General features: G+C 31.5%; 1 long non-coding RNA gene across 1 annotated transcript; it reads left to right on the top strand.

Annotated features, from left to right (window-relative positions):
* The first annotated feature begins 6,772 nt into the window (after positions 1-6,772).
* On the top strand, positions 6,773-8,658 carry LOC110466165. The gene is made up of 3 exons (XR_002464704.1): positions 6,773-7,049; positions 7,598-7,684; positions 8,562-8,658. It is a non-coding gene; the product is annotated as an uncharacterized LOC110466165 (long non-coding RNA).
* The last annotated feature ends 5,208 nt before the right edge of the window (positions 8,659-13,866 follow it).

Raw genomic sequence — 13,866 nt, 5'->3', positions numbered from 1 at the left:
AGGTTACTTGGAAGACACGCCGTACAACAATATAGAATATAAACATGGCATGGTATTTTAAGAATACGTACAACATAAGTTTTGGAGATTCCAGGATGACTGTTTTATAACTAAGCCTTCTGATATGTGTCTTCAGGAATTCATAGGGCAACTAAACTCACTGCATCCTGCAATACGTTACACTATGGACATGACTGAACATGTGCTACAGATTTGTAATCGAAACCCATTGATGCACATAATTATTTAGATATCTATTGTTATCATACAAAACATTTTTCAACTACTGTAAACGTGGAATATTACGCTAATGACGCGGAGCTGGATCGTCTGCGTAAATTTCCCCCGCGCGTATGATTTCGTGGATAGTGTAAGGAACGACAACTCTGGTAGATATTGGTACATGTGTGTGTGTTTGTGATGTCCTCCTGTTATACCAGTATTGCTTTGTCAACGTATTATTAACTAACGTACATTCTCCAGTAATGTTATCAAATAAAAACATTAGCAAATGAATAAACTACTTGATTAATAATATACTGTTCAATCACGCATCTAAAATTATAACTTTAGGAAGTGATTCCAATATGATAGAAATGAGACTAAACGAAGTAAGGGGGTTTCTTAAATCACCACATTATCCGGATGAGATTATTTGTAGTGGTATCAAAAGAGCAAGAGAAAGGGGCTCTTTTACAATCCGTTCAAAATTAAATAGTGATGAAAAGAATATTATTTTTGTATCGACCCACAATCCACATTATCGTAATATATGTATTTATAACAAGAACAAATGTGAAAATCTACAGAAAACGAGCCTTCGAATGAGAATTGTTTTAGCTAACCATCGAATAATATGTAGTAAAAGACAGCAAATAAAATATCCAGCGGAGTTGTTCTTAGTTTGAAGCTAATTAAACTGAACCATGTGTATCTAATTTAATTCTCCCAGATTTGAAACATGCAAACTAATAATTCAGTGTTTTACTTTTATTTTTGAAAATGGTTTTTGATTTACTTTACGTGAAAACATGAACTGTATATCTAGGATTGTTATTTATGCTATTGTTTGTTATAAGTATTCTGAGTTTTATTTTGGTCAAACTGGACGTGAATTACGCCAGAGAATAACACTACGCAGACACCAAACTGTACATGAAGAGTGAAGATTTGTACATGTTAACAAACATACTTTTGTTGTTATAAAACGGGAAACTAAAGAGTCGGAGTTAATTAAGTTATTAAAACCCGGTCTGAATAGTTCACAACAAATGTATTTTGCTAGACAATTGTCGTGAAAGGGAGAGAAGTGATTTCCCGTATTTTGTGTTGTTTGTGACATCATAATATTGATGACGTCATAATTTCATGTGCACGCTTCAAAATAAATAGTCTTCTGAATAAACACATTAGAGGTTAATTAAAGGCTTAGAGACGGTACCACTATTTTTGTTATTTTTTCATTATCTTAATCCTACACAAGGACCTTTTATTATTTTAACATGTAACACATATATGTATTTAATTATAGCATATAACTTATAATCTTTATACATATAACTTATAATCTTTATACATATAAATGTAACATATAACTTATATACAAGTTCAAAAAAGAGCGATGTGTGTGTGTCATTTATCTCAATGAAGGTATTCAAAACCAAAGTTAACGTTAATTAAAGTGAACATTCATTATGAAACAATAGTTGGGATGTATTGAATACCAGTTACAGATAACACGTTGTTAAATTATGTGTAAACCGCCACGTGTCGTATTTCCGAGCCCGTATTTAAGAAACCGTTTTTATGCTAAAACTCTGAACTCAGGTCCATTTTTTGTTACGTCGATAAATGTATGAAAAATACATGTAGTCTCAGATTTGGTAGAATGTTGTAGTGATTGAGACCCGAATGTCATTTTCAAAATTTACACTTGATTTTTCGATTTAACGAATTACAGGAATGTTCGTTTTAACACAGAGTCTCTGCTTGAACATGAGAACATTTTCATGAAAAAGGATCAGCACTTCAACGAGTGACGAAAACTATTAATCAATCGAAGTTTTACAGAATGTCTTAAGGTTCCTCTTAATCTCAACCTTTGTCACCGATTCACTTAGGGTGGATTGACATGGGCAATGTGGTAGAATCGGTACAGCAGCATAGCGTTTATACAAATAGTTAAAAGTATGAGCGAGCATTACCTACAGTCGAATGGAACTGTAGAACACAAAGACGCAAGTTTGACTTTGGTTATCCTATCATTTATAGATATCCTAGAAGATATTATACTAACAGCCATTTGTGTTGATATATTTTGTGTAAAAACATACGTTCGGGGAATCCCCAGTGAATTATACACAGACGTTTGACCGACCATATATCTCATACAATCAATAACATAACGAAAATAAGTAGCGTCAATCAACAAAAGGAAACAAATTAAAAATAGAACTCAATGATTAACGACAAAAGGGAAAGTGAACACGTGCTTTTGAACTCTCGTTTTACCACCAGTCTCATTCGTTTTTGTATCCTGTTAAACTGTTATAATTTACACAGATAAAGGATTTTGAATTAGATTTATACAGACAATATGATTCATTTTAGCAAGTCTCTTACGAGTTTAAAGAATCTCCAATGAAATGGAACAGAATGTTTTTCTGAATAATTAACGAAACGGTGCAAACACATATATGTTGAAAAAAAAATTATAAATAAAGTGAAAAAGTATACAATATTATTTTCATGTGACGTTATAATATCATTTAGAAATATGTAATATCATTTCATTATGTGTTGATGACGTCACAATAGGCCACATAATGTTAGTTTGTACGCAGAAAACAGCACTGTGGCATTCCGTACCAGTTAACTGACCAGACATATCAGCCGTTCAGGAAAATACTCTATCATTTGGTTCGTGTAAGAAATTTCAATAAGTCGTTTACGATTTTTTTTAATTTTCGTTAAATATCTAGATAAATTAAAAATAAAGTCAAAAATGCATGCTACATTTAATAGGATTAGCATCGCAACCAGACATCTGCACTTTCTGTTTTTATCACGAACTCTCTCCATTGCAGCATTTAATTATCCAGTATATGCGATGATATTTCATTCATGTGCGTATTACTATTGTTACTTTAAAAATAACTAATTTGAAGGCAATTAGCGTTATGACATATTGGAACCGATTTTGTGAACTCTGCTTTCACGAAAAAAATAAAAGTGCAAACTTTCATTGACAGTATTTAGCGGCCATTTTGAACTTCTGATGAACCGGAACTTGTCTTCACCATAATTCTATTACGCCGTTAGTAAGATGATCAATCTATTTAGTTTTAGGGAATTGATACTGTCGGGTATTAGGCATGTGATGGACACATCGAGAGCAGTTAAAGGTGAAAGAAACTAATGATTGACAGGTATACCGGGTACTAGGCATAAGTCATCAATCAGCCAATCGGTCATGGTAGGGCCTCAGGCACTGTACATATCTATCAAATACACTTACCTTACCACAGGTTCATAGTATAATCAGTAATATTTAATATTTTCACGGATTTAAATAATTTATTCAAGTTTGATAAGGATTCCATAATAAGAGATAAATCGATCAAATAATGTTTCTACTTTTGTTTTTTTCCATCTCACCAAGAGCTGTTAGGTACATAAATATCATTTTCAACTTTAAAGATATTTGAAAGATAATGCCCTAAGCTTAATATTTCATACAATTGTAGACAGTTTTTGCCGTTTCTGTTTGCAAGTTATAATATTAAATTAAACTACACGTGCCGCAATTCTATAATCACAATCAGTAGGTGATATTACAAGCATGTTTATATCCCTATAAACATTGGAATTCGCTGCAAAACAAAAAACAAAACAAAAAACACGTTCACGCAAAATTGAGATGTTAAATACAAACGTGTGTTTTCGTCTATATTAACTATGCTTGAATTGTTATTACATGTATCTATGACTATTTTTATCCATAATGATATTTTTAAGACGTAATTGTGAATACAAATATATCTAATGCAAAATATGGTCCATGGTATTTCGAAAAAGTTTCTTTGCCAAATGATAAAAAAAAAATCAGTTCAACATGTATTGACAGAGAAAACATGGCATCAAAAAGAATGGGAAACAGGTACAGCTTTGAAAATTATTGCTTTACACAATTATTCTTGTTAGTTTTCCAGATACTTTCTGTGAATGTATCAAAAATAAGACGGTCGAATGTAGTATACAAAATAAATTATGATATAAACAATTAAAAAGATAAATCAACTTTTCTATTTTCGTGACAAACATATAACATACAATTAAAAACGCGCCAAACAATGATATAATATATAGAATCTGTCAGGCTATAAATGGTTAAGAAGACACAGTAAAAGTCGGTATTTGTAATTATAATGTGTACTATCACATGTGTTAGTAAAACCATTTGATAAATGATTATGAATTCCGAGAGTGCTATAGAATGTAAATTATTCCTCCCCTGCCATACAATATAGAGACAGTGAAATAACATATCAGGTTAGCAATACACAATGAGAATGTTATGATAGGGACATTTTTCTCCTCATAGGAAATAGTTGATTTGATAAGGTTTTTAAATGTATTGGTCAGACCTTACATACTTTAATTTTCTGATAGTAGAAAAATCTTCATAATTATTACATACTTTAGATAGAATTACATCCTGAAGGTCAGTGTAATATTTATAGTTCATAAAACTGATTTTTGTTTTCAACATCATTATTATATAATTTACATAATCTGATTTGATAGGAATTATAGGTCGAGTATACAATGATCTAACCTTTTCAATCATTGATGTATTGTGTATACTTACAACAATTAAAATGCCATTTTAAACCTGTATCTTCTGACTGAATAAAGGAAAACATATCACTTTGATACAGGAACAATTCAGATACACGAAAGGTTTGGTCACATGAACAATTTGATCGCTTAAGCAATTTGCTCACATAAAACAAAATGGCCAAGTGAACAATTATTGTGAAGTAACGTTGATATTAGGTTACATGTATGTCGTTCACAACTGATGTTTGTTTACGTTTTAGATATCTGTCAAAGGGAATAAAGTTTCTGTTGAGATAGAATTAATAACAAAGACGAATACTTAAATCTACTATAATGTTAGTGATCAAGATGTTCCACTGTGTCAGAAATCATTCTATGACTAAGGTTTGATACTATCCGAGTTAAAGTAAAATAGAAACACATAACTTCATCTGAATTTAACGTCGACATAGAATCACTACATCGTTAACGTAAGAGGACTTGGTATGGACTACAAAAGTCGTCAACAAATAAACTGAAGGGACACTATACCACAGAGGAAGATGATATAACCTAAAAAACATCTGGGGGCAAAATAAGTTCTTTGTTTTTATTTATCTTTATTTCGTATTATCGTATCCCTTGGTAAAAATAGAAAGTTATTGCAAGACTAAATATATCTACGTTTATTTGTGAATTATTCATTAGTTTTTTTCCCTTTTCTGATATGTGCAAGACAAATGTTGGCAGTTTATACCAAGTTGATCGAGGTTTACTTTGTCAATCACAACGTAAATACTGAGTAAATACTTTTAAAAAGGAAAAACAATGTGAGATAAAACTGCTTTATGTTGGCTTTCTTTATCAAGTGTGGCGTCAGCTTTATTAGCTTTACTATATTACAATTGTCTGTTTTGTTGCAGTTTTCCCCATATCTATAGTAAAATAAATGTGTCTGTGGAATAAGCGAAGAAGAGATTGAAGAATGTGGTATCAAGGAAACATAACCTTCCGGAATCTTACATGGTTTTGGTGAAAATCTTTCTCTATGGTCAACAAAGGAAACGATAGACAATACATTTACTATTCTTATAGTTGTTTTTAGAATGTTAGTTACCAAAATTCATTCTGTATTATAGATTATGTTAGCGTGTTTCTAATAACCCTCTATATAATAATATATTTTCAATTTATACACATTAGGTTTACATTATCTTTCCAACCGATATTGTTTTCTGATTCTTCGAAGTCTAGCGCCAAATATACCAACATAGTATATTTATAATCTAAACAATACTTCCATTACAATCAATACCTTAGAAATTGACATTACACATTTTAAATCAATGTCTATCCTACAATATAACGCTAAACGTGGTCATCATTTCCCAATATTGTTTATAATATTGTACCTAGGTGTATCTATCCGAGTTTTACAGCTCTTAGCTATTTCACCCGAATATGAAAATTGTCCCGGAGAAATAAAAGAAATTTTAAATGATCTAAATATGAAAATATTGTATGACAATTACTAACAAAATCTGAAGTTAATTCATTTAAGACCGGTTAAGTAATGTGTTAGGAGTAGGAGCTCATTTATTGGAAGAAGAACAGGAATTGATTAATGTGATTTTCATTAGATTTTTCTGCAGCGCCACATCGTGTAGACTAAGATATATAGCAATAATGAAAGTTAGGCAAATATTTAAAATCGATTGAGAAAATGAAATGGTAAAGATGACTTAAGCAGATTAAGTGAATAGATAAGGAATGTATGTGTATACGTTAACGAGAGCCAGTGTATTACCTAGGGAGGATAACCGTAACGTTACGTTTTACTCTAGGGTATCGCCGTTATACAATCACTTAACATTACACAATTCACCCCATCCATCCTAACGCAACATGTCTCAACAAATTAGTATATATACGCCAGTTCTTACCATCAAAATCAATTTCTCAAGTCTTCAGACTATCTACTAGTTGAACGAGAAATTCATATTAATTTTGCTGAAGTATCATTGAGTAATTCTGCAAAATGAATAAGACCCTATTCCTCATCCTCATTCCCTGTATAATTGGGTTCATCAGTGCCCAGTACGGATACGGTGGATACGGGGGAGCCGGGGGATATGGAGGAGTCGGAAGCCAGCTTCCATATGGAGGATATTACGCTGGATACGCCTACCAGAACAAACAAAACCGCAATGATCTTCTGGTCGGAGGACGTAAGTAGACATTTTATTTTGTTATGTGATTGCTCTGATAATTGTAACACGTGATAGTGTTTGTTTGTATATTTATTTTTTATTTTTTTACACCGCAAAAGTTATACTTATTTTCAATTTAAGAATTATTAGAATCGCAATTTAGTAATAAATCAACGCAAAGTTATCAGAGCAACTCGCGCAAAGACGTGTATAAAAGGTATTCTGTTCGTATTACTACTATTTCCTTACACCTGTATAAATATATGATTTCTTACTTTAGTCCTGTTAATACATTTGTAAACGTAAGAGAGTATGCATAGTGATGTTCAAATATTAGATGTACTAAAAGCAGTAAATGTGAACAGTTTTCACTCTAAACAGAAAATCAATATAACAGAGTATCCATTGAGATACACTGGGTATTGCAAGATATCGGCGTGTCTCATTTTACATCATCTGAAATAACTTCAATGCTAACTGATTTTGATAACACATTTACCATGACATAAACAATCTGACTGAAATATTGTCCCAATATTTATGTCGTGTATTTTTATTTTTCACAGTGTTCTTTTTGGCTTTCCTGCTACTCTTCAACATAACCGGATCAATCACCGGATAAATACGTCATCAATGCACTGCTAACATTACAGGTGAGGCTTTAGAAACAAACCTACAGGTGTATCCCAATACTGTTTTTTTGGACATAATTTATTGTATCCCTTTATGCACATGTATCATTTTATTGTCGCAAAATAATATAATCACTCAAAAAAGTTTAAAACAGTATCTCAGAAGAAACTTGTATCATCAAATATCGACGATATCTTTAAAAATTCTACGTTGCAAGACGCTTGTTTTCATGAAATGTTCGTAAATAAGATCTACTCTGCAGTGTTTAGTATGCATTTTGGATTAGAATTAATCGAATGGTCTACCTATTGATACTCAGTGATCGTTGAGTACCGTCTGTGTATACTATTGGCATGATATATCGAACCAGCTAGAAGATTTACAATAAATATTTACATTGACAATCACATGTATCACGTGAAGATGTTAAAATTACAAGAAAGAGGATATCATGTTAATCATCTCACATAATCTCTAATGAATCTGAAATTGTCCTGATTGGAAAAACAAAACCGATGATTTCCTATTTTATAAACCAGCCTATTTTCATATACAACAAGCTTCTAACAACAGATACGCAACACAAAAGTTATCCTGTTTCTTCCAGAAATAAAAAAAAATAACGGATTAACTTACAAATGATCAAATGCCTAAATGATTCCAATAGAACTGTTAACTTGTTTTAAACATAAAATGTATGATGTATTTAAAATATACACAGCTTAATATATTCCTAGTAGCATCCCGTATCTCTGTGATACCATCTACACATTTAATATTAAAACTGGTGTACATTCAATATTTTGTGTTTGAATAAGTTAAATCTTAAATCGTTTATCCCGTTACTGCCTTGTTTCTAAAGAATGTACTTGATCCTATTTCTTTTCTTTATTACAGGGGTCATTCAGCCAAAGATGTCTTGCGCACAGGATTTTTTATCTATCTATTTCCTTTTTGATTGTTACTTGTATTATAATAAACCATGCATATCAAACATATGATTCGAGTTATATTTTCATCGAAGACTTTAAACAAGAATCGTGGGATTCTTTGGAGAAGAAACGTGGCAATACCCGCCCGATGATAGGACAAAAAAGATCCGGGGTTCAAATTAATAGAAGAGCAGTGTAATCGTATTCTAATTTATGGAAATCGACTTCTGTTGTAATAATAATAAACAAAATAATAATAACTTTATTTAAAGGGGGTCACTTTTTAGGATTGTACCTATCTTCCAAAAGGTCATCTACATATGTACATGTAAATAACATAACAATGCAGTCAAAAAACAACAACAGGTAACATACATATGTATGTACAATATTACAATACAATAGAATATCAAATAATTACATCAAAAATAGAAGAATTAAAGGAAGAATAGAATCAACATAAAGAAAAAGAACTTGAATAAGAGGGAGAAGGACTACATGCTGACATGACAAAGGACTTTGATGCATTCATTAAAAGAAATTACTCGTTCATGAGTAAAGTCTCTCATTATTGTTATTTTTATTATAATATTATATCAATATTAATATTGCCAGGGACTTTGACCAGTTTTTTTATCAACTATATTTCCATACGCATATATATTGTTAACATTTGTTGAATATAGATATCACTAAAGAGGATATGAAAATACGGCATTGATAATGTAAATCATACCAAGATTCACCCAACTTGAGATTGAATCATAGTATATGATTCTGAACCATGTTAAGGCAAAGTACACCGCATTCTAGACATAGATTCTTGAATAAAAAAATGTATAAAAATATCTATAATAATAAGGAACAATGCTACTTAAGAGACTACAAGTCATAATAGCAGGACATACCAAGTTGTGTTGAGAGCAAATTCAACCAAGACTGAAACAACGATAACAAAGGGCAATAACTCTTACAGAAAAACACAACTTCCTAACATATTCAAAAAGTTTACCAAGTTAATATATCAGTTACAATATAAGAAGTGATCACCAGGCAAAACATGTCTATTCTGAGGACAAACATGGAATTTGCACATCTCAACATTGTTTTGTCCCTCATAAAATCCAAAGATAAACGACTCTTTGTTGAAAGTAAAGGATATGAATAACAAATCTAACAAAAATTTGTCATAAACAACTGTACTTTTTCACATTCCCATAATACATAAACTATCGTTTCATTCTCAGTATTACAACGACTGCAGAATGGACTATCGACTAGGCCTATTTTATAAAGTTATGAATTTGTAGTTAGAATATATTGATTTATTCTCATTTGGAGCCATTGTATTTTTGTATTTTTACAAATTTTGAATGGTGTTAAGTATATTTTCCTCCATATTTGTTCATCAAAATCAAACAATGCTTTCCATTTCCTTTTTTCTAGTAGATGTTATGTTATTTTGACACAAACAGTTATACAAATCTTTTACTCCCTTTTTGTGTTTGATAAAACATTCTAAGTTGGTAGGTATGAATGGCCGTTTTATAGTTTCAGCAGAAATGTCTTCTTTAGAATAGTTCTTTGTTATTGCGTTTATGACAACGTGATAAAAAAGGAAGTTAGTACGAATATTAAATTTTTCTATGAATTCTAGATACCTGTTAAAAATTCCGTTGCTATTTTCTTTAACTACATCATTAATTATTATTACCCCTTTCCTATACCAATCCCTGTAAAAAAATATTTCATTTTCTATTGTCACTAAACTATTGTACCTAATGGGAGTTTTGAGAGCATTATTTTTCTTATTCACAAAACATTCTGTTTTCTTGGAAAGCATATTCCAACTAAATAGAACATCTTTCCGAAATTAGCTTTTACAAAAGTTTTGGCATTTAAAAATAGAATCTGTACCACAATTATCAAAAATATCTGTGTTTCCAAAGGTTTCAAAAATTGATTGCCATTTCCTTTTAAACAGCCGTCGAATCCATATAAGCTTTAAAGATTCATTTAAAGAATGTAACTGTATCATTTTCAGGCCCCCTTCATTATAGTTCTTAATAATTACATTTCTTTTTATTCTGTCTGATGAACTGTTCCATAGGAAATTATATATTTCTGTATTTAGTTTCTTAATATATGTATCATCAGGATTTGGCAAAGTTATAAAAAGATGATGAAACTGAGATATGAGGAGGGACTTAATTATATGGATACTTCCTATGGGTGTCAAAATCCTTCTTCTCCATATCTTAATTAATGACTTTATATTTTCTATTTTTTTGTCGTAATTCAGTTTAGGAATTTGATGCAAATCCACATTAAATTCAATGCCTAAAAATGTGAATCTTGTAACTGCCCACTGTAGATCCCATTCTGGAAAGTATGTGACTCTTCTATATTATTTACTACCATATTACTTGAGTTTTGCTTTTATTTACCTTTAGCCCAGACATTTTTGCAAAAGTCTTTAATTCCATAAATGACTCTTTAGAAGAACTTTTAGAACCATCTTAAATAATTGATGCATGTTGAGATATTAGTGTAGGGATATTTTCTATATTAATTCCTTTAATATTAATATTGTTCCTTAACCTTAGTGCTAATATTTCAACACATAAAATGAATATGTAAGCGGCAATTGGATCGCCTTGACGTCAACCTCTTTTTATATTAAAAATTGTTGATAGATTTCCACACTGATTGATAGAAGAGATAGTATTCGCATGTAAGATTTTAATCCATTTACGCGAATCAACTCCAAAATTAAAAAAGGTCGACATTTTGTTAATATATTCCCTAGTAACCGAGTCAAAGGCCTTTTCAAAATCAATTATTAAAAGCAAACCTGGAACATCATTTTCTTCTGCATACTGCATGGTATCATAAACTAACCTTGTATTTTCACCGATATATCTCCCCGTTATAAAACCTGTCTGATCACTGTTTATTATTTTTAACGAAAACTCTTTTTAATCTACTTGCTATGTTGTAATACTTATGTGTTGACCATGCGATATCATAATACTTATGTGTTGACCATGTGATGTTATAATACTTATGTGTTGACCATGTGATGTTATAATACGTATGTGTTGACCATGTTACGTTTGAACACTTATGTGTTGACCATGTGATATTATAATACTTATGTGTTGACCATGTGATGTTATAATACTTATTTGTTGACCATGTGATGTTATAATACGTATGTGTTGACCATGTTACGTTTGAACACTTGTGTGTTGACCATGTGATGTTATAATACGTATGTGTTGACCATGCGATGTTATAATACTTATGTGTTGACCATGCGATGTTATAATACTTATGTGTTGACCATGTGATGTTATGATACTTATTTGTTGACCATGTGATGTCATGATACTTATACACTGCACCATATATCAGTCCAGTCCTTCCAGAAATTAACTGTACTTATAGGGACAAAACGGGTGATATAAAAATTGGTCTGAACTACTTTTGAAACGGCAAGGAAGGTACATAAACCCATTAAATGTATGTATTTAAAGGAATAAAGGAGTGCTGCTTGATAGCAAGTTAAAAATGGGAACATTATGAACTGTGTCACGACAGCAGAGATAAATGTTACCATCAAGTCTCTAAAGAGTGGTCGGGTGGTACAGTGGATAGCACACTTGCCTTTCACAAAGGCGGCCGGGGTTTGATTCCCCGATCGGACGTGAAAAAGGTATGGGGTCACCTGCCCGACCTCGGTGGGGTTTTCCGGGTACCCCGGTTTCCTCCTACAACAATACCCCCGCGCTAACATCCCGACCATCAAGAGTGATTTATACAAGTTGAATAACTGGTTTCATAATTGTTGTAAAATAAATAAAGTTTATATTTAAACCTAAATGACTCTAAAATCGGACAGCAGAATGTACAATCCTGAAAGATGAACGTAGTACACAAACATGTGAGGGTACCTTTATCATTTGGTTATTGATACAGAAACATATTCTAAAACCGATTTACGCTGCACCATACAGCTGCTTTGTCCTTCTAGAGCTAATCGTTGATACTTGAGGCCAACAGGTGAACTCCCAGCTGGTCTAAACTGCTGTTGAAACTGAAACAGGGAGGTATATCGTTTCTTAAGTAAAGTCATTTTAAAACTTGGAGGAATACTGGTAAAGGATGAGTGTTTATAAGGCCCTTTTTTGGCCCCGGTATATTCGGATTTTCACCTCCTTATTTTGTTCAAGGATGTCCTATTGTATTGTATGAAAACAAAGGTAAAACGTTGACCGAAAGTGGGATTTTAGGAGTACCAAAAGGGGTAGGGTAAATCACAAATATAGTTTGCTTTTTTTCAAAATGAGCTTAAAAAAACAAAATAATACCATTTCTTTTTTTGAAAACATGTTAAAATTAGACAAGCATCTGTAACAAAATGAAAAATGACAGAAATTCAATCGTCACTTAAAGATTGTTTATATAAAACTAAGGATTAAGACAGGGGGTTGTTTTAGGTAATTTCCAAATGAAATGTGTTTTGATTTCTCAATAATTTCCTTTCTAATTAATATTTCGACTTGAATTTTACAACTTTACTCATTTAAGAAGACAAAAAAGGAAACGATAACGTTAAATTTACTATTCTCATTTTAGAATGTTAGTTACCAAAATTCATACTGTGTTTTAGAATATGTAAACGTGTTTCTAATAACTCTTTATATAATAATCTATTTTCAATTTGTACACATTAGGTTTCCATTATCTTTCCAACCGATATTGATTTCTGATTCTTCAAAGTCTAGCGCCAAATATACCAACATAGTATATTTATAATCTGAACAATACTTCCATTACAATCAATACCTTAGAATTCCCAATATTGTTTAAAATTCTGTATTAATTCAATCAAGACCGGTTAAGTTATGTGTTAGGAGTAGGGGCTTGAATAATGTGATTTTCATTAGATATTTATGCAGCGCCACAGCGTGTAAACTAAGATATTTAGCCATACTGAAAGTTATGTAAATATTTAAAATCGATGAAAATAAAGAAAATGAAATGGTAAAGATGACTTACACAGATTAAGCGAATAGTTAAGGAATGTATGTGTATATGTTTACGAGAGCCAGTGTATTACCTAGGGAGGATAACCGTAAGGTTACATTTTACTCTAGGGTATCGCCGTTATACAATCACTTAACATTACACAATTCACCCCATCCATCCTAACGCAACATGTCTCAACAAATTAGTATATATACGCCAGTTCTTACCATCAAAAT

The sequence above is a fragment of the Mizuhopecten yessoensis genome, unplaced genomic scaffold (genome assembly GCF_002113885.1).
Source record: "Mizuhopecten yessoensis strain PY_sf001 unplaced genomic scaffold, ASM211388v2 scaffold11121, whole genome shotgun sequence".
Classification (NCBI taxonomy): Eukaryota; Metazoa; Mollusca; class Bivalvia; order Pectinida; family Pectinidae; genus Mizuhopecten; species Mizuhopecten yessoensis.
The sequence above is the reverse complement of the archived record's forward strand: the minus strand, read 5'-3'. Positions and strand labels throughout refer to the sequence as shown.